Source organism: Eleutherodactylus coqui, chromosome 3 (assembly GCF_035609145.1).
Source record: "Eleutherodactylus coqui strain aEleCoq1 chromosome 3, aEleCoq1.hap1, whole genome shotgun sequence".
Taxonomy (NCBI): domain Eukaryota; kingdom Metazoa; phylum Chordata; class Amphibia; order Anura; family Eleutherodactylidae; genus Eleutherodactylus; species Eleutherodactylus coqui.
Window position 1 is genome coordinate 252,307,376 of NC_089839.1, and position 18,792 is coordinate 252,326,167.

The 18,792-nt window shown below is 43.1% G+C and overlaps 1 protein-coding gene across 1 annotated transcript in view; it reads left to right on the forward strand.

Annotated features, from left to right (window-relative positions):
* Window positions 1-18,792, forward strand: part of DNM3 (dynamin 3) — a 310,170-nt gene that overhangs the window by 259,095 nt on the left and 32,283 nt on the right. The window contains exon 16 of the mRNA XM_066594996.1: window positions 18,205-18,334. The gene's annotated coding sequence lies outside the window, so the exon portion shown is untranslated. The remainder of the gene's footprint in view (window positions 1-18,204; window positions 18,335-18,792) is intronic.

Here is an 18,792-nt window from a genome sequence, read left to right on the forward strand (position 1 = left end):
TTGCATGTGCTGGGCCTTCAAAATGCAAACCAGCCAAATGCATGCATGCTACTGGTGGCAGTGGAGAAACAGCTGGTGCACTGTCTGTCACACAGGGCCTGGGACATACACATTGATGGCCGTGACCAATGGAGAAGGTAAGTTTTGCTTGTTGCCCAGGACCCCATTTTTTATTAAACATTCCTTTGTTTACATTCATGGGGATGGTATTTTTGTGACTGTATGTACTGCAAGAACATTATTGATAAAGATGCCTTAATATCAATAGGGCTGTAGTCTGGTCTCTTGTCATCTTGTGTGATTACACCTGAATGTTCTTTGGCCTCTCTTTCCCTCTCCTACTTATTTTACTACTGCAGTTCCTCATCATTCTAGTCCCCACTTCAATACTTCTAGTGCCATTTTCACTTACTTGCGCTGGAAATGCTGTTGAGAGAAAAGGCAAGTTCTTGTGATTGTGCATTGACGATAATGGAATTACAATGGGGAACAGCTTTCCTATTCTTCTTCTTTCTAAACTCCTTCACAGAATTAAAGGGGCTTGCATCTTCATAAAACTTTAAATAGAAAGCTCCCATTCTATATTTCCCTTCTCTTCTGTATAGCTACTGGTACCAGATCAAGTCCTTTCCTAACCTGTTCCCCTTTTCCACCTCTCCAACTTGTCTATCAGAACTGTTTTGCCTATCGACCACATCTCTCCACCACTGCACCATGAACCATCTTGTATTATGGCCACGTCTGTCTGCCCATGTCTTATGACCCGGCTTGATTCACAATCTGATCTGTCTACCAGAGCTCAGCCTCTACTGGCTAACCTCATAACATGCTTGTCTACTGTTTCATCTCTGCTGACCATCATCTCTTCCCCGTAAAGGTTGTCTAGAGGGTTATGTCCTGCATAGTCCAAAACTCCATGACATTGGTTTCAAGCTGACTGAATATTTGAGAGATGCATTTAGCTAACTACTTTCTAGGAAAGAGTCCTGGATGTTTAACCCCTTGCTGTTAACATGTAAACAAAGAGTGGGTTCCCTCCTTTTCGCCCCAGCACTGCACTTGCCTTTTTGTTTAGTGACATTCTTGGACCTCAGTAAGGCTGTCCTGTGAGGCTGCCGGCGAGGGGATACCCTTACAGATGCCTGTGGATTTTAAATAGACATGCAAGAATGTACTGGAATACACAACTGTATATTTCAGTAGATTAAAGTATTTGAAGTAATAAGTTAAAGCCCCCTAGTGGGACGAAAAGTCACGTCAAACAGAACAAAGTAAAGTTAACGATAAAAAAACACACAGTGAACAAAACAATAAATACGACTTTTAATTAGATTTGACTAATAAGAAAAAAATATGACAAAATACAAAACAAACATTTTTAGTATCCCTGTAACCATAGAAATCAGCACAATAAAGTTCACACGCAACTATGAAAACCACCATAGTGACATTTTAGTTTGTTTTCTTTGTGCCCTTTCAGAAAAAAGCAGGAAAAGAATGTAAACATTAACTTTTATGTAATCCAGAAAAAAACAAAGGAAAATAGAACTTCTCCCAGAAAATGTGCGTACATATCTGCAGAAATATTTTCTCACGTAGTAGCTGATTAAACCCTCCGATCTCAGTGTAATCTGCAGCAAATGAGTGATACCCTGTTTCTCTGAAAATAAGACATAGCATGATTTTCCAGAATTTTTGAGGATGCAAAATGATTTTTCAGGCTTTTTGAGGATGCTTGAAATATAAGCCCTACTCCAAAATTAAGCCCTGCCAACAGTTAATTAAAAAAGTCAATTTAAATAGTGTCCAGGCAGCTATACATGTAAAAAAGTTAAATCTTTTTGAAGAAAAATTAATATAAGACACTGTCTTATTTTCGGGGAAACACGGTATTTAGGGCCTGTTCACACAACATTTCGCTATCTTTTCAAAAGTCCATTGGCTTATATTTTTTTAAATGGATCTCCGGGTTTTCAAAAGGCATCCGGATCCACTATTTCATCAGGACAGACAAGGGAGACTGTCTGATCTCACTGTCCCGTTGAACAACCGGATCCTGACAGATCTGTTTTATTGTACGATCCTGCTGCATCTTCCAGTGTGAAGTCGGTCTGTTTTGGAGACGGAAAAAAAGGACCCGCTAAAAAAAGGTACCGTTCTTAGAGAGCTTCCTGTTGTTTTCGGTAAAATAATAAGAAACAGCACATTTCGCAACAAAATAAAAACGTGGTTTGACCCTACAGCAAGACCGGATTGACACTAGCGTAAGCGTATTTGTGGGTGCATTTGCAAGGCGTTTTTGTGGAATGTTTCTTGCATTTTTGCATGCGTTTTGGTGTATTGTACCGTCCTTTTTGCATGTGCAAGTTGTGCACAATTGCAAAAAAACAGTCACTGATGCTGCCAGCCAATGATATGGCAATTATTTTAAGAAGTTCCAGATGTATTTTCTTCCTGCGCCAAATGTGCAGGAAATTAGAACATGCTGTATATTTTTGTAACACCAAAATTCGCAGGAAATTTGTGCTTGTGAGTGAATCTATTTAAATCAATGGGTTCTATTTTCTTCGTTTTGTGTGCACAAAATTTTCATGCGCAAATTCGTTGGTGTAAATCTGGCCTTATACTGTATCTGTTATATCTGGTAGAACAAATGTATGTGGGTTCATTGGTCAATAAAAATTATATAGTTCTAATATATTGTTATAATTTATTATAAATTAGTAGTTTAACCCTTTCAAATCCACTGTCTGACGTCTTAAGACATTATGATTTAAGGCTGTACAGCTCCGATGTTGGAAGATGTCCGTCGGGGTTCTCTTACTGTATATTGCCAGCCTCTCTGCTGTCGGAGCCTATAACCTATAGCCTATAACTATACAATAAAGAGCCACTCTACCGAAAACACATTATTACATGGCAGACACCTAGTCTGATTTTCTGTGACATTCTAGAGGTCTCCTTTGTGTATTGCAGTCACTTCCCTGAATTTTAGCCCCCTGGCTGATGCCTAGCAGGCACCATCTTGATGCTGAGATTTTTTGATTTCACTTTCACATCAATCACATGATGCATCAGCACAACATTAGCCAGAGGCTGTACCATTTCTGCCGGCTGGGGAGACAATTTAATAATCATTACCTTCTATATTCTTCTAAATAAGCTACAGACCAGAAGTATACATTCAGGAGGATGGGCTATGATCTCCTCTATTATAACTGTGTGATGAGAGCTGTCTGATCATCATCTAGTTTCTGCGGTAGGTTCCATATAACAGCATCACACATATTCAAAAACTGACTAATTTCAGACAGCATAAACCCAAGTAGATCTGAGCTGGTTAGAATTGAGATCACATGAGGATCTGAGGAAGACCAGGAGTTTCAGACAGAAAGTAATAACTAACCAAGGTAACACCAGCTCACTTATATATGCTGGGGGATAGTTTTTACCAGTGCTGTGTGTTAAGGGATGGACTATCCTCACAACGGTATTTGCATGGAGAAAGTAACAATGGCATAATATGAACCTCCTGGATGCAAAATCTGTGACAGAGACTCTAAATATCCCTGTCATCTTTAGTAATGGTCTCCTTCAAAAGTTCTTTTGGTGCCAACGTCTCCAACTGCACCCTCTATAGTTATACCTCTGCAACATACCCTATGGAAGTTCGGCGATATCATCCACCTTACTAATAACTGGTGAAATATATTGATAGAACCATTGTCACTGTTCCCTCTAACCAGTACATTCTGGAAAGGAGAGCATTACAAATGTCTAATCTCTATTCTCGGGATAGGTCATCAATAGTTGATTGATGAGGGTCCGTTCCCCAAGATCCCCACTGATCAGCTGATCTGCCAGCCCGCTGTCAGTGCAGCTGGGCCAGACAGCCATGTTGATAGTCTGGGTCGGAAGTTTAATAGAAGAAGGCTTTACTCATATTAAAATCAATTCCTATTGATAGCACTGACAGCGGGCTGGAGGATAAGCTGATCAGTGGGAATCCTGAGCGATGGACCCCCATTGATCAATAGTAAATGCCCATAATACCCCTTTAATGCTTTTCTCTACAGAGCGTATAGTTTAGATGGAACACTGGCCATTGCCCATGCAAAAAAAAAAAATGGCTTCCAGTCTCTACCACCTAAACAGTGTTTGTCAAATAAGAAACTTTTATATTTTGTCATTTAACAATGTTGAATTTGGCTGAAATAGCCGGATTACTATCAGCCTGTTGGTGCTCTGCCTCAAAGAAAAAGTTTGGTACTTTGTAGCCAGTTGAAAAAAGTGTTTTTACTCTCAGAAAGAGAGATAACATTTGGCAGATACATTAGCCATTAAAATGTGTCATGTCTACAAGCTACTGAAAGCAGTAGCAGAAGGAAGCGAAGAAGCAGGCCTATACTTGAATATCAAGAAGACTAAGATAATGCCGACAGCCGGTAACGGTACAGGAAAAAGCAAAGCCAACAATGAAGAAATCGAAGCATTTTAAGAATCTATCTTCCTTGGATCATAAATCGACCGCAAAGGAGAATGAGGACCCGAAATAAAATGACAGATTCCGGCAGGTCGCAGCGCAATGTAAGGTATGGGTTAGATAAAGGAAAAACAAAGACCTAAGCATTGCGACGAAATGCCAGATAGTTGTGATTGGGACGATCATTGTGTTGACTAATGGCTGTGAAAATAGACCGGAGGAAGATTGATGCCTTCCAACTTTGGTGCTGGAAGAAACTCCTACGAATCCCTTGGACCACCAAGATCACAAACAAAACAGTTCTAGATCTCATCAAACCAAAGTTTTCATCGGAGGGCAAAATGACAAAACAAAGACTCTCGTACTTCAGCCACATAGTGCGAGCTAATTCATTAGAAACATCCATATGCTTGGGTTGGCCAGCGGCAAAAGAAGAGCTGGCCACCAAAGAACGCGTTGACTTGATACTACCAAAGTCGACACCAACATGCAAATGATCGAACTGAGAAAAGCAGTACAAAACAGAACCGTGTGGAGAGGGCTGATCCATAAAGTGTCAGAGAGTCGCCCCAATCAAACGGATAAAGATAGATACTAAAAGCAATAACACTTTATGCAACAAAGAATCACAGAAGCGACGCGGAGTAAATTCCAGTTTATGGTAAAGTGTGATATCTACCATTGAGTTCACTAATCAGATGCGTGTGTTCCATGTACTTTGCTCTCTTCCCTGGTACATGGGTGGTGCTGCTTTGTCATATATCTTGTAAATTCAGCTTCGGTCGGATAGAGTGAGGAAGCGCTGGCTATCAATCAGGAACTAGAAAAAGGACACTTTCAAAAATAAACTCCTGTGCCAAATCCTTGCACGCTCTCGGGACGTGAGGACAAACGGCTGGCTGTAGTCTCCCGGACAAAGCAGTGACACTTTCTTGGTCCAAATCCCTGTGACAATTAACCTCTTCATTTGTATTTGTTTTGGGGGTTTAAACCAGACTTATTGTACAAGTCTAGCAGCTACTGAATGCAACAGAACTGGCTGACAGTGTCCGTAAACCTTAACTGGGATGATGTGGACACAACATAAGGAACGACATGAGTTTATGATTAGAGATGAGCGAACCTACTTGGCCACGCCCCTTTTTCGCCTGAGCGCCGCGATTTTCGAGTACTTCCATACTCAGGGCGAAAAGATTTGGGGGGCGCCGTGGGTGAGTGGGGGGTTGCAGCAGGGAGTGGGGGGGAGAGGGAGAAAGAGAGGGCTCCTCCCTGTTCCCCGCTGCTACCCCCGCTCCACCACGCCTCCCCCGGCGCCCCCCAAATCTTTTCACCCGAGTACGGAAGTACTCGAAAATCACGGTGCTCGATCGAGTAATTACTCTAAATGAGTACGTTCGCTCATCTCTATTTACGATTCTTGGAACTTGAATGATAGGAAACCACTGCAGAAGGCAGCTTCAATAATAAATCAGTGGTGTCTTTTTTACCATGTCACTTTAAAAAAAAAAAGTTGCTTCACTTCCTGATCTAAGAGTCCGCTGCCAAGACCCCCGCTACCCTCAGAATGAATGGGGTGCAGTGCTAATGAAGCTCTGCAGTCTTCCTCTGTACATCGGCACTTCCCTGCTTCTGCAGTGCAGCTCTCTTCACATCCACATGCACGGTCGGTGGACAGAAGAGTGTTGTTAAGGGAAAAGCCTAAGCAGAGTTCTCTAAGGTCGGACCACCGCCGATCATAATATTGCATCATATCCTAGCGATATGCCATAACTTTATAAGCCGGAAACACTCTTTTACATGTAAAAGTTTGAACTCTCAATGCGGACATACTGAAAAATATAACTACAAACACCCTGGATATTGCAAGAAAAGTTTGCAAAGGGGTCCAAAAGCAGGTAAATGAGGTTTGGCTGTACTAGAGCCTAATCCCTTATGTCCCGCTAAATGATCTTGGTCCTGGGCTTTAAATAATTCTGGCCGATAGAAAAAATATGGAGCAGGATTAAAGCCTGTACTTCTGCAATCAAGCAGAGGCAGGTCAGGTTGTCAGCTGTTAGTCACATCTGAGAACCTGGAGGGGAAGGGAGAAGCATTTTTTAACTGTTTCTGCCTTCTCCTTTCCTTAGTACACAGGGCTCAATGAGCACTATGTATTAAGAAGTGAAAGTGGAAGTGTTACTTCCACTATGCGACCTGGCAATCACATGACCACCGGGTGCCCCCTGGCACAGAAGAGCTGCAGGGTCCTAGCAGACCCCAATCAGCTCTGCAAGAGACTAATGTCACTACAGGGGGATGTTTTCCCTATAACTGGGGCTCCTATGGATGGATGCCCCAGCTACAGTGGAAAAGTGTAAAATAAAAAAAAAGACCCCGTGAATGTCCCCCAGAGGCTTATATAACGTCATGAGGGTCATGGTAAAAAAATAGTTACAAAAATTAGTTTTAAAAAATTGCAGAGTAAAATAAAAATATATACACAAAAAAGAAAATGACCCAAAGCCGACGCAAACCAAAACCGTTGCCGTATGCACCCTGTAAATCCCAAACTGTGCATATTATATATCAAGACGTCCGAAACAAAATTAGGAACCTGCTCCCATGCTTTATTGTAGCGTAAATATACTAATTTAAAAAAACTATAAATTTTTTAAAAATATTTTCTTTTAGCTTTTTATCCTCAATTTAACTTAGAAAACAGAAAAAAAAGTTAGTGAAAAAGATATAAAAAATAGTCCTAATCAGCCACAGAAAAAAAATGTAGCAACAAGAATTTTGGTAGCTAAAGACAAAAAACAGTAAAACTACCACATGGGTAAAATCCCTAAAAAGTGTCTGGTCCTTTAGGATCAAAAACCCTTGGTCGTTAAGGTGTTATGTAGTTTGCTCCATGCCAGTTTCCAGGCATAGCTAAAACAGCCCAATCATTGTGAGCACCTTGCAAGAAGCAGCTTAGATCTCAGCTTCTTGACTTGGGGCCCTTTTACACGGGATGATCTGTCAGGTGCAGAAGCCGAAAGGTTGTCCCAGTGATAATGATTCCTGTACTTTTACAAAGGAATGATTAATTGCTAGTGAATGGAGACGAAGCGGGCCGGGGATTGTACTTGGCCCGCCCACCTCCACTGACAGTGAACAGGCAGTCGTTCATAAATGATCGACTACCTGTTTACACAGGCTGATCCATCGTTCAGGTTTATGTGTGCATAAGCCAAACGACGAAGGAGAAGTCAATGAATTCTCGTTTGTTGTTCTGGGATCTGAACAATTTATCGCCTGTGTAAAAGGGCCCTACACATTAAATTTTGATTGCCCAATCTTGGCGGGTTACCCCGATCCTCTAATGTGCATGTTGGCCTCCTGACACTCCTGCCATGGCAGATTTTAGAGGTAATACAGTTTGGGCAGTTGGATTTCAACTGCCTGATCCTTTTGTTCTTGGGGAGATAAGCCATTCTTGCAGTGGCTTTCTTCTCTGTCTGCATTCAGAACACATACGTATTCAGCGAGGCGTGCATGTGTATGGCCGAATATTCTTATGTGCATGGGTGGCCTAGTGTAGCGGAGTTGGTGATTTGAACCCTAATATGAAGCTAAAATTACCTAATGCAGATGTATATAAAGTGCCGACCACACACATGGTAAATGTTGGCTGAACCCAGTCACCAGACTTTCCCCGAAAAGCAGATATCAAGGGAAATAAGGATTGGGCATGTTGTATTTCAACATGCCAGACCCTTTATTCCTGTGGGAGATAAGCTGATGCTAGAGGGGTCTAGCAGCGGCCCATTCCCGTCTCTCCATTGAAAACACATGCAGGCTCTGCCTGACCAAGACTACATATGCTTGGGGAGTCGGAAAGTCCAGCTGTTGTCTGAATGCACGGTTTTTCTAAATTGTACGGGCAGCTTAATGCAGGTAACGTAGTAGGTTTAGTGCAAAAAGGTGCAAACGGTCGCAGTCTCTTTATGACGGAGAACATTTTCAGTTGAATGCAGCATAAACATGTGTTGCTAAATGTAATTACACTTCTGAGCGAGGCTCCCTCCACCCAGCCCCGCATTTCACAAAGATCCCTCTCTGAACAACTTCCAGATGGTAACAATTTTTGTTCGCTGCCAACCTGAACTTGAGTGTTGTCCCAGCGGCTCCGCTCTCAAACATTCCCCTGTATGCTCCACCACAAGCATGCAGCATTTCCTTATACTCTTGGCCAGCTCGAGTTCTGTGGCTCGGTTTGGCAGCTACAATGGGCAGAAACGGTACTTTAAACAGTTAGGTGGATCTACGTGTAAAGCGCGATGGCACTGATGTTTAGCGGAGGGCTTCTGCTTTAGTCTGTGCGTGTTACAGGAAAGGAATGAAATGCATCTTTTTTGTGTTTCATAAATATTACTTTCTTCTTTACTTTTTGCTCATTGACTTTAATTTTAGCAGGATTGGTAACCCCAAGGCAACCCCTGTCCATGGAAGAGGGTTAGGGCACATGGAAGTCATAGGTGCCCTAAGGAAAGTGATTTTGCAGAGCCTGCATTCATTTCCATGGACACCATGTACTTCTTTACTATATTTTCCCTGTAGAGGGTATTGCAGGGTAAATGTGTGTCAACTGCGACTTCCTCTGTGATTTTAACCCTTTCCAATCCACTGTCTGATGGCTTCCAACATTCTGATTGTCGGAAGATGTCCGGCAGGGTATTCTTACTGTATGTTGCCAGCCGCTCTCTTGTTGGGGGCCTCCCTGGCGTGTCACACACTGCAGTACTGGCTCTAGCCAGCAGATGGCACCAATGTAAAATGGCAGAAAGAGAAAGCCCCCTAGGAAATCCTGAATCCAAAATTGGATTGCAAAGGGTTAAAAGTCCTTTCTTTTTTGCTTACTTTATATTTAAAACATTTAAAGGGATTCTGTCACCAGACTCATGAAGTTTGACTAGTAGCTGAGCTGAGTCAGACTCTGACTCTCCCCGCCCACAGCATGCAGAGGGACAGCTATCTCCAATACACAAAAGGGGAGAGAGCTGTCAATCTGCATGGATGTGAATGGGGAGAAGCAAGCATGGCCTGCCTCCATGACTCAGAGCTCAGCTTATGAATATGATGACAGAATCCCTTTAAAAGGAACCTGTCATCCCTTTTGAGCCCCACAAACTACATTATAGGTAATGGTACCGTGAGTCTGGGGAGCTGTGTTTTATACTTACCGGGTGCCCCATTTCTGCGTTGTGTCCCTGCAAAGCTGATGCATACACACAGCGTGACTCTTCAGAAGGCTAAGTGCACACCCTTTGTCATTGATCTCCATGGTGGAGCACGTGCAGAGAGCCATCTAAAAAAATCATGCTCTGTGTGCATGTCAACTTTGCGGGGACACAAAAAAGGAATGGCACCTGGAGAATATGAAACACAGCTCCCCGGACTCCCTATCTCCTCATAACGTAGCTTAGGGACTCAAAGGTGATGACAGGTTCCTTTTAAGCAGACACTACATGGTCGTAATCCCTTTGTGTCCTCAACGTAAGAATTCACACTATGGGTATTTCAGGTACAATCGAAAATATTTTTAGATTGCTTAAAAAAACAGCCAAGTAGGAACATATGGAATCTACAATTTTGCTACTCACACACACCAGGCCAAGGTTATTGTTCCTCAGTCTTCTTGAAGTTGTTTGCAGGAGGCATATTCCACACTAACCAATCTTTCCTGAGAAGAACAGATGTCAATAACCAGGCTTTGTGTGCCTTTAGTTAATGGGTAAAGCAGAGATTAAACCCACAAATCTAATCTCATCTCAAATAAATGATATGAATGGTTTGACAGTCTGTGAGTTATTAATTAAAATTGTGTTTGTCTAGAATTCTGCTTTTGTATGCCCGTACACGGTGTGGATCCCTGCCACAACTGCAGGAGAATATCCACTGATTGCTGGGCAATTGAAATTCCAATTTTTTTCGTTCAAGCACAGCCCGGAAACTTATGGTGATTTACACTGTGCCAGGCACCCTTAGATAATGATCAGACCACATTTTATCCAGCTAATTCTAAAAAGAGTTCCCTTAATTCTTCTAACAAATGTATTTGTACTAAAGCTGCACTTGGGGAACTTATGTCAGCAGTTCAGGCGTGAAGTTGCAAAAGTATATCATGTGTCCGGTTTGTCTATAGCACCCCATGCACACTTGCACATTTACATACAAGAACATCTATGCAAATGTGCCTATGTGAGTCAGCAAGAGCTGTGCAGAAAGCAGCCAAATGACTACATGACCCCTATTACATCTTCATGTCTGTACTATTTACATGCTGTCCCTGGGGATGTGCTTTGTGACGTACAGATGTAGCAGTTGAACCTGCACTCTGGTGCTTGAGGGTGCCCAAAGAATCCAGCTACAAAAGAAGATACCAGTATTATAAATGGCACATGGTAGGTCGGGGGTACTATTACATTTTTTGCATTAGGGTCCTGGAAGCTGCAGGTTGTGCCACTGTGCCTCCCCTCCCCCCCCCCCCCCCCCCCCCCCGCATGGAGTGCCCCTCAGTGAAAAAAAAAAGATTAAGCAGCAAGTCCCATTACTGTGTGCCGTTAATTATTTTAGAGCCAGTTAGCTTAAAGGGAGTCTGCCAGAGCTTATGAGGCCCATAAATTAAAGTTATGGGTTCTTAGGAGCTGAAACAGAAAATCCAGGGACGTGAGTATTAGCCTAAAGGGGCTTTTACACAGACCGATTACGATTTAAAAAATCGCTGAATTGTTCGATTTGGAGCGGTAATGTTCAGTGTAAATACGCAAACGATAATTTCTTTGCTTTTCATTCATTTCATGAAACATGAAAATCATCGTTGGCTCGTTCGTTTATCATTCGGGTTAAAAACCGATGTTACAGTCATTCTCACTCAATGCTACCTTGAATGTGAACGACTGAATAAGGGATGTATCTGCTTGTATAAACAGGCTGGACCAGCGAACTCTGACATCGTTCCCTCATGTGAACTATAAATCACTCCGTCTAAATGCCCTCTTACCCTCCTTGGCGTTCCCCTGCTGCCTGGGAGTATGCAGGGGCAGCTTTGATGATAGCCTGCTCTCTTTTTATACTGTGTACAGGGAGAAAGAGGTCAATCAGCGGTGGGTTGGGGGCAGCCAAAATTCATAAATATTGCAGACTACACAGCATGAGCCCAGGATACACTGGGCCACCGAAACTAACTGGACACCTAGCAAGAATCACAAGTAGCATTACTATATGGTAATACTTAGTGGGACCTCTTTTGGCCCCAGTGACATTGGATACTCTCCGTGGTATACGTTCTGCTAAGATTTGACACACTTCAGCTAGTATATCCCTCCATTCATCCTGTAAATGTCTGGCAAGTTCTCTCAAAGAAGATAGATGCTGTTCGCATTTCCTGACCCAACGTTCCAGTTCTCCCAGTGATTATCAGTAGAGTTCAGGTCAGGACTCTGTGCAGGGCCAGTCTAATCTTGGAACATCCAGATACTCAAACTGTCGTAAAACAGCGTTGTCTTGCTGGAGGTATTGCTGAGCGTTTCCAAAGTATTGCCAGCTTGTTGGCAGTACAGTATTGTCTAAAATGTCAAGGTAAACCTCCATATTCATGGTTCATGCCACTACAACCAATAGACTATGCCACGTAAAACATCCCCAGACCATAATAGAACCTCCACTGTACTTAACTGTTGGCACAACGCACTCAGGCAAAAGGCGTTCCCCAGACATTCTCCACACCCAGGCACAGCCATCTGATTTGAAGATGTAGCATGGTTTGTCACTCCATAGAATGCTCCTCCATTGCACAAGTGGCTAATGACGACACCCCTTGCTCCATTGTAAATAGGATGATGCATTGCACTTTGTGACCAATGGCTTGTGTGCAGTAGCATAACCCATATATCCAATAGTATGCAGTTCTCATCACAAACTATGGATGACACCTCCAAGGGTCTGCATCTCATGTAGCATGGTTTAGGACATGTTAATAAGACAAGATCCATTCCAAGGGTATCCAAATACTTTTGGCAGGATAGCGTAGACCGGACTACTTTCTGTGCTCATGCAGCCACAGTACAGAAACTCTGATTGTATGAAAATAACGGCACCTAGCACAGTAAGTACCCTGACGCTGTAATTAAAGGGGTTGTCCTGTGCCGAAACGGGTTTTTTTTTTTTTCAACCCCCCCCCCCTCCCGGTTCGGCGCAAGACAACCCCGATGCAGGGGTTAAAAAAGAACACCGGAGAGTTCTTACCTGAATCCCCGCGCTCCGGTGACTTCTTACTTACCTGCTGAAGATGGCCGCCGGGATCTTCTCCCTCGGTGGACCGCAGGGCTTCTGTGCGGTCCATTGCCGATTCCAGCCTCCTGATTGGCTGGAATCGGCACGTGACGTGGTGGAGCTACACGGAGCCGGCATCCTGCACGAGCGGCCCCATTGAGAAAAGAAGAAGACCCGGACTGCGCAAGCGCGGCTAATTTGGCCATTAGACAGCGAAAATTTGTCGGCTCCATGGGAACGAGGACGCTAGCAACGGAACAGGTAAGTGAAAAACTTCTTATAACTTCTGTATGGCTCATAATTAATGCACAATGTACATTACAAAGTGCATTAATATGGCCATACAGAAGTGTATAGACCCACTTGCTGCCGCGGGACAACCCCTTTAAGATGTCTGCCACTTAGACCAGGACCAAAAAAATGTGGAGACAGATTCCCTTCGTGTATACAGGAGAAACCAATGTATTTGGTGGCACCCAGAACACTACTAGAGTAGGACAGAAGCTATAATACTTTCCATCTTTAGTTGAGGGTGTAGAGGCATGCCATACTGGGAAAGCCTAGTAAAGTTGGCCATACACATTATCTATAGATTGGCTGAAGCTGCTGACTGCATCTATTGTGTATAGCAGCCTCCTGACTCGGCCCCGATGGTAGACGTCTGGGGAAATAAAGATGGGGCAGTTGGATCTCAACTACACAATCCTTTTACTCTCAGAAGATAAGATGCCTGGCCGCCCTTACAATTCTCGTTTGCCCAAGCAAATGGGCTGGTAATGTCATCACCAGCTTGTTCGCGCTCGGGCAGCCTGTATAGACTGCACAATTCTGGTAGAGAATCATGCATTTCTTGTTTACTTACGCAATTAGGAAAGATGAAACAATACCTCTGCAGCGCCACCTATTGGATGGCAGCATTCCTGCAAGTCAATGTTAGACTCTTTATACAAGCCTTGTAACAATGACTGGGAATTGAAACCCAAGCCAGAATCCATACACAGACAGCAGTTTCAGGGTGTTCTTCACTTATTGTATGTGAAGTGTGTAAATTGCCCAACAAGCGCACGTGCCACCGCCGTTTTTTATGCCAGCTGAAACTGAACGACGAATGAGAACCACGTGATTCTCGTACGCCATTCAGTCGTTGATTCGTGTTGAAACTGAATGATTATATTGTTCCGTTTCGCTCATTTGAGTGATAATCGTTCACTTTAACCCCCCCCCCCTTACTACATATAAAACAGATGCACAGTTGTCTAAGCTTAGGGAGGAGTCAGAAGTAGCATCCGAATGAGGGTTCAACTGACACTTATCTGATATGTATGGCCAGCCTAACAATGTATACACAAGATGAGCCGCTTTGATTACAGGATGGGGTTGGAGTTCTATGTGACTTTTGTTTAGTCCAGATGAAAGCTCTGCACCAGTCCTACAGTGGAATGAAATCCCAGTTTAGACCTCATCATTAATATTCCCAGCACATTCTCGTGGTTGAATGATCTATGTCACAGGTCTATGAGTCAGGGCGTCCGTGCACACTTGAATATCCCATGAGCATGAACCACAGATAGCAGTGGAAACATCAGCATAATACAGACAGTCTAGGACTTTTTTCGAGTCTCAGTTCGCAGTGCAACAAGATTTGTTACAATGTAGCAAAACATTCAACATTCCATCACAAAGAATAGTTATTTGTAGTCTCAATATCTATCCCTTAGATATACGTAAATGCATAAAACACATAGAATTCCTCATTTAATGGTCTGCATACAATGACCCTCTCGTTTCCATCTCATTCCCAACCCTTCCTCTCCCCATCCCCCAATCGTTAGTTTTTTAATATTGTGCACAAAACGTATTAAAACCCTTAGAAAGCTCTGGTAAATATTTGAAATATTCATGTAAAAGTGAGCAGGTTTGGTGCAAAGAAAAAAAATCACTGCATAAACCCACCGTAGGGTCCATCTGGGATTTCTGACATTAGGAACACACATTACGCCATTTGCACACCTGGCAAAACACAGTTTTATGTGGCCCCATATACCGGGGATAAGTTTATATAAATATATGACTTCAAGAGAAGATGGAGTGCGCGGATCTTAAACACTGGAGTCTATAGAAGTCCTGGGGCTTTGGATTTCTTCTCCATTAGCGCTGCCATTTCTACTTCTTCTGATATCGCAGCATCAGTAGTTCAGCAAAGTTCAGCAAATCTTGGAAACTTTTTTCTAGGGGTTCTAGAAATGATTTTCATAAACTGTTTTTTTTTTTAAGGATGTGGACACATTTACCAGGTATGTGATTATTTCTGTGAAGAAAATTAGGGGCAACACCATTTCTCAGTGTTCTCCCCCCTTTTCACCCTCCTTTCCATCCCCATGTCCTCTAGAGACTGTCTCTTGGCTTCAGACTAAACATATAATCAGGCTGAGTCATATATTTACTCAGAGCTATGGCAGGAGCAGCGGGGAGATGCTTTCACTTACTTGAGGTGACCCAACAGTCACTTGTGAGTTATGCTCTGAAGTTAGAGCGCCCTCTGTTGCTCATGTCATGGAACACATTTCTGCATTTCGTTGGATTTGTATATCAATTAGAACACCTTTAATGTTAATTTCGAGAAGTTATTAGAAAATACTTTTCGTCTGCTTGCGGTACGACTAGTCGGATAATAGAGCAGTCCAGTCACTACGTCTATAATAGAGCCCGTTTTATGATAATCTGTAGCCGGCACCTCATTTGTAGATTAGTAGATGCTGACAAGATGTAAAGTTGGCAATACATTTTAGGTAGTTGTTGGCCACATACTTGCTTATCCAATAGCGGGGTCCGGACATGACAATTATTTTGCCTTTCTACAGCTACATCATTACTCCCACGAGGAAGAGAGCAGAAATACTTGCAATACGTGTATTACGCCGCAGCTAATTTTTTTAGGCCATGCCCCTTTTATACTAAGCCACACCCTTTGAATCCCCTGACAGTAATAGTGCCCCTCAGTGACCCCCTTAAAGCAATAGTATATCTCAAAATAAGTCAGTTACTAGCTCTACACATTCATAGTATTAACAGTGTAGTTACCTCCGGTGACCACAGGTGGCATGGTCTATGACTGATACAATAAAATAGCGCTCAAATGTGTAAATCTGCGCAGATAATGGGGATTGCCCCTAATGCTGGTTAAGCTAGATGCACAACAACCAGTGATCCCCGCTGTGGCCATCTCCGCACGAGCCCCAGCCTGGAATCTCATGTATATGAACTTAAAAGGAAGAGAGCGCTGCATGAAGACAGCTCGAAGGATCGGGGAATGCATGGAAAACTGTTTAATGGCAACACGTTTCTGGGTCGTACGGATCCCTTTCTCAAACAACACAAAACAGCAAGTCAGACAGAAATGTAAAATACCAAAAGTGTACCAAGTTCGGGGGAAGACGGAGAGTCACATGACCACTATTGTCACACAGGTTGCGCTATTTGAATACACTTAATTTGCAACATACCTTTAAAACAAATTGCACCGATATGTGAAAAAAGAAAAATTTAGGGTCAGCAATGCATAAATAAATAAATATGAAGCGCTGCGGAATATGTTGGCGCTATACAAATAAAGTTTATTATTATTAAATATATGTAAGAGAGATACATAAAAACACTTGAATAAAAAACATATACATTTATTTCTTATATGTTTATCCATAAAATGAAACAGTTTAGTATGATATCTGTTAAATGGACATTTAGCCCACAGTATTAGCCCTGAGTATATTGGGCTCTGAGTAATATTCATATGTGTATATGTGTCTGCACCATACAGTAGCACTCTGCCTCCCCTTCCTCCAGGGCATGCACATGATATCACTGGCTAGCATTCACTTGGTCTCTGGATTTTATCCCCTTCCATTCGCTTCTCTCTGCAGACTACTGGATTGGACCCATTCACATGGTGCTGATCTGCATATTTTAAATACAGTAGTTTATCTCTGCAGCCCTGAAGGCCCATTTACATGCAAAGATAATCTTGCATACGATTGAAAGATTGGAAGTTTAAGAGATCACCTTGCATAAAGTGTTAATGGACACTAATGTCCATTAACACTTTATCAGCTTCATTTGGGTGTAAAAGGGCCTCTGGGAGCTGTTTGCGGAGCGCAGCATGTGGGCTCGGCTCTGCACCTAGCTGCATTGTTCTCGCATAGGCTGTCAGCAGAGTACAATGTAATCTCCCGGCATTTGCTGAGAACATAGCGTGTGGTCTGTGTTATCTCTCTGCGGCTGATCAATGAATTTTAAGCTCAACTTAAAATCATCATTCAGCTGAAAAGTTCACAATGGCTTCGTTTACACGCAACGATTCGCTCATCTGCAGTCGTTTAAACGAATTCTGAGTGATAATCGTTGCATGTAAATGGGCCTTAAGTGTATGTTTATTATTTATTTCAAATTAATTCCTAATATTCTTTAAAGAGAAGCTATCACCTCCGCTGCTATGTCCGTTTTACTGATGTTCCTCTGTTATTTCCTTCTAGAAATTTATGAATAAATGGACAACTAGTCGTTAACTTTCAACCTGTCATAGGGGTGTCCCGACCCAGTCCGACACTGCCACTGATTGGACAATAGCAAACTGTATAGGGGCACAGCGTTTTACAAGAGGAATGGTAACAACTAGTGATGAGCGAGCATACTCGCTAAGGGCAATTGCTCGAGCGAGCATTGCCCTTAGAGAGTACCTGCCCGCTCGACACAAAAGGTTCGGGTGCCGGCGGCGGGCAGGGAGCTGCGGGGGAGAGCGGGGAGGAACGGAGGGGAGATCTCTCTCTCCCTCTCTCCCCCCCCGCTACCCCCTGCTGACTGCCGCTACTCACCGCTCTCCCGCGCCGGCACCCGAACCTTTTCTCTCGAGCGGGCAGGTACTCGCTAAGGGCAATGCTCTCTCTCGAGCAATTGCCCTTAGCAAGTATACTCGCTCATCTCTAGTAACAACCAGTTGTCAATTTATGAATACATTTCAATGAAAATCCATTCCTGAATTCTGCGTGGTTGACACAGATTTCAATAGGCTGCAGATTAGCTCCATTTCAATGGGGAAAATCTATCTGCAGATCTTTAGATTTGGGTTCCGCATCAAGGAGTCACATGTCCACTTTTTTTTTTCAAGTAGATTTTAAATCCTTGTACAAAAAAAAAAATCTTCGCCGTATGGACTTTAGTGTGGATTTACAGTGAATTGTAGACTTAATAGACTTGTATTTGCTGCTGCTTTGATGTGGAGTAAGTGTGGCTGCTACGGCTCATCCACGCCAGATTACACTATGTGGACAGCCAGGAAGTGTCTGCTTGACACTTTGCTATTATGTTATTACTGCTTAGATGTTTTTGTTACCGCTCCATTAGTTACAGTGTTGCTTTGTTGTACCTGGCAGACTGGAGGGAGGAGGACCTGTCCTTTGTATTGTACCAGGGAGGTGAATATACAGAACAGAAGACCGGACCTGTCTGGGTACAAGGCCTCTTCCCATGGCAGACGGCTGCAATACTGCGAAGGGCAGGAAGGTAAGAGGCAGAACACAGGTGTATGGGGATTGTGCGATAAGCTACGGCTTTACCTGAGCAAGGTGTGTCTCTTAGAAGGTAACGTGCTTTCCGATGGCTTTCTTCCAGGCTTGTCCCCATGATCGCTGACTAAGCACAATGTGTTTATTGCTTGGAGCAAGGCTGCTTTTAGACTGGATGATTCTCGCCTGCACGAGCGAATGAGCCGGTGACGTCACCGCTATGTGGTTCGCTGTCAGGCAGTCGGTTTACACAGGCAGATTTATCGTTGACTTGTTCAATGAGACTCATTCAGTGTTTCACATTCACTCTATGAAACTCTGAACGATCAGCGTTTAAACTGAGCGAGAGGTGACCGATCCAACGATTTTTATGTCTGCATAAAATGAATAACGAGAGAAGCGAATGATGGTTGTTCAGTCGTTGATTCGCATTTAGACCGAACAATTATTGTTCAC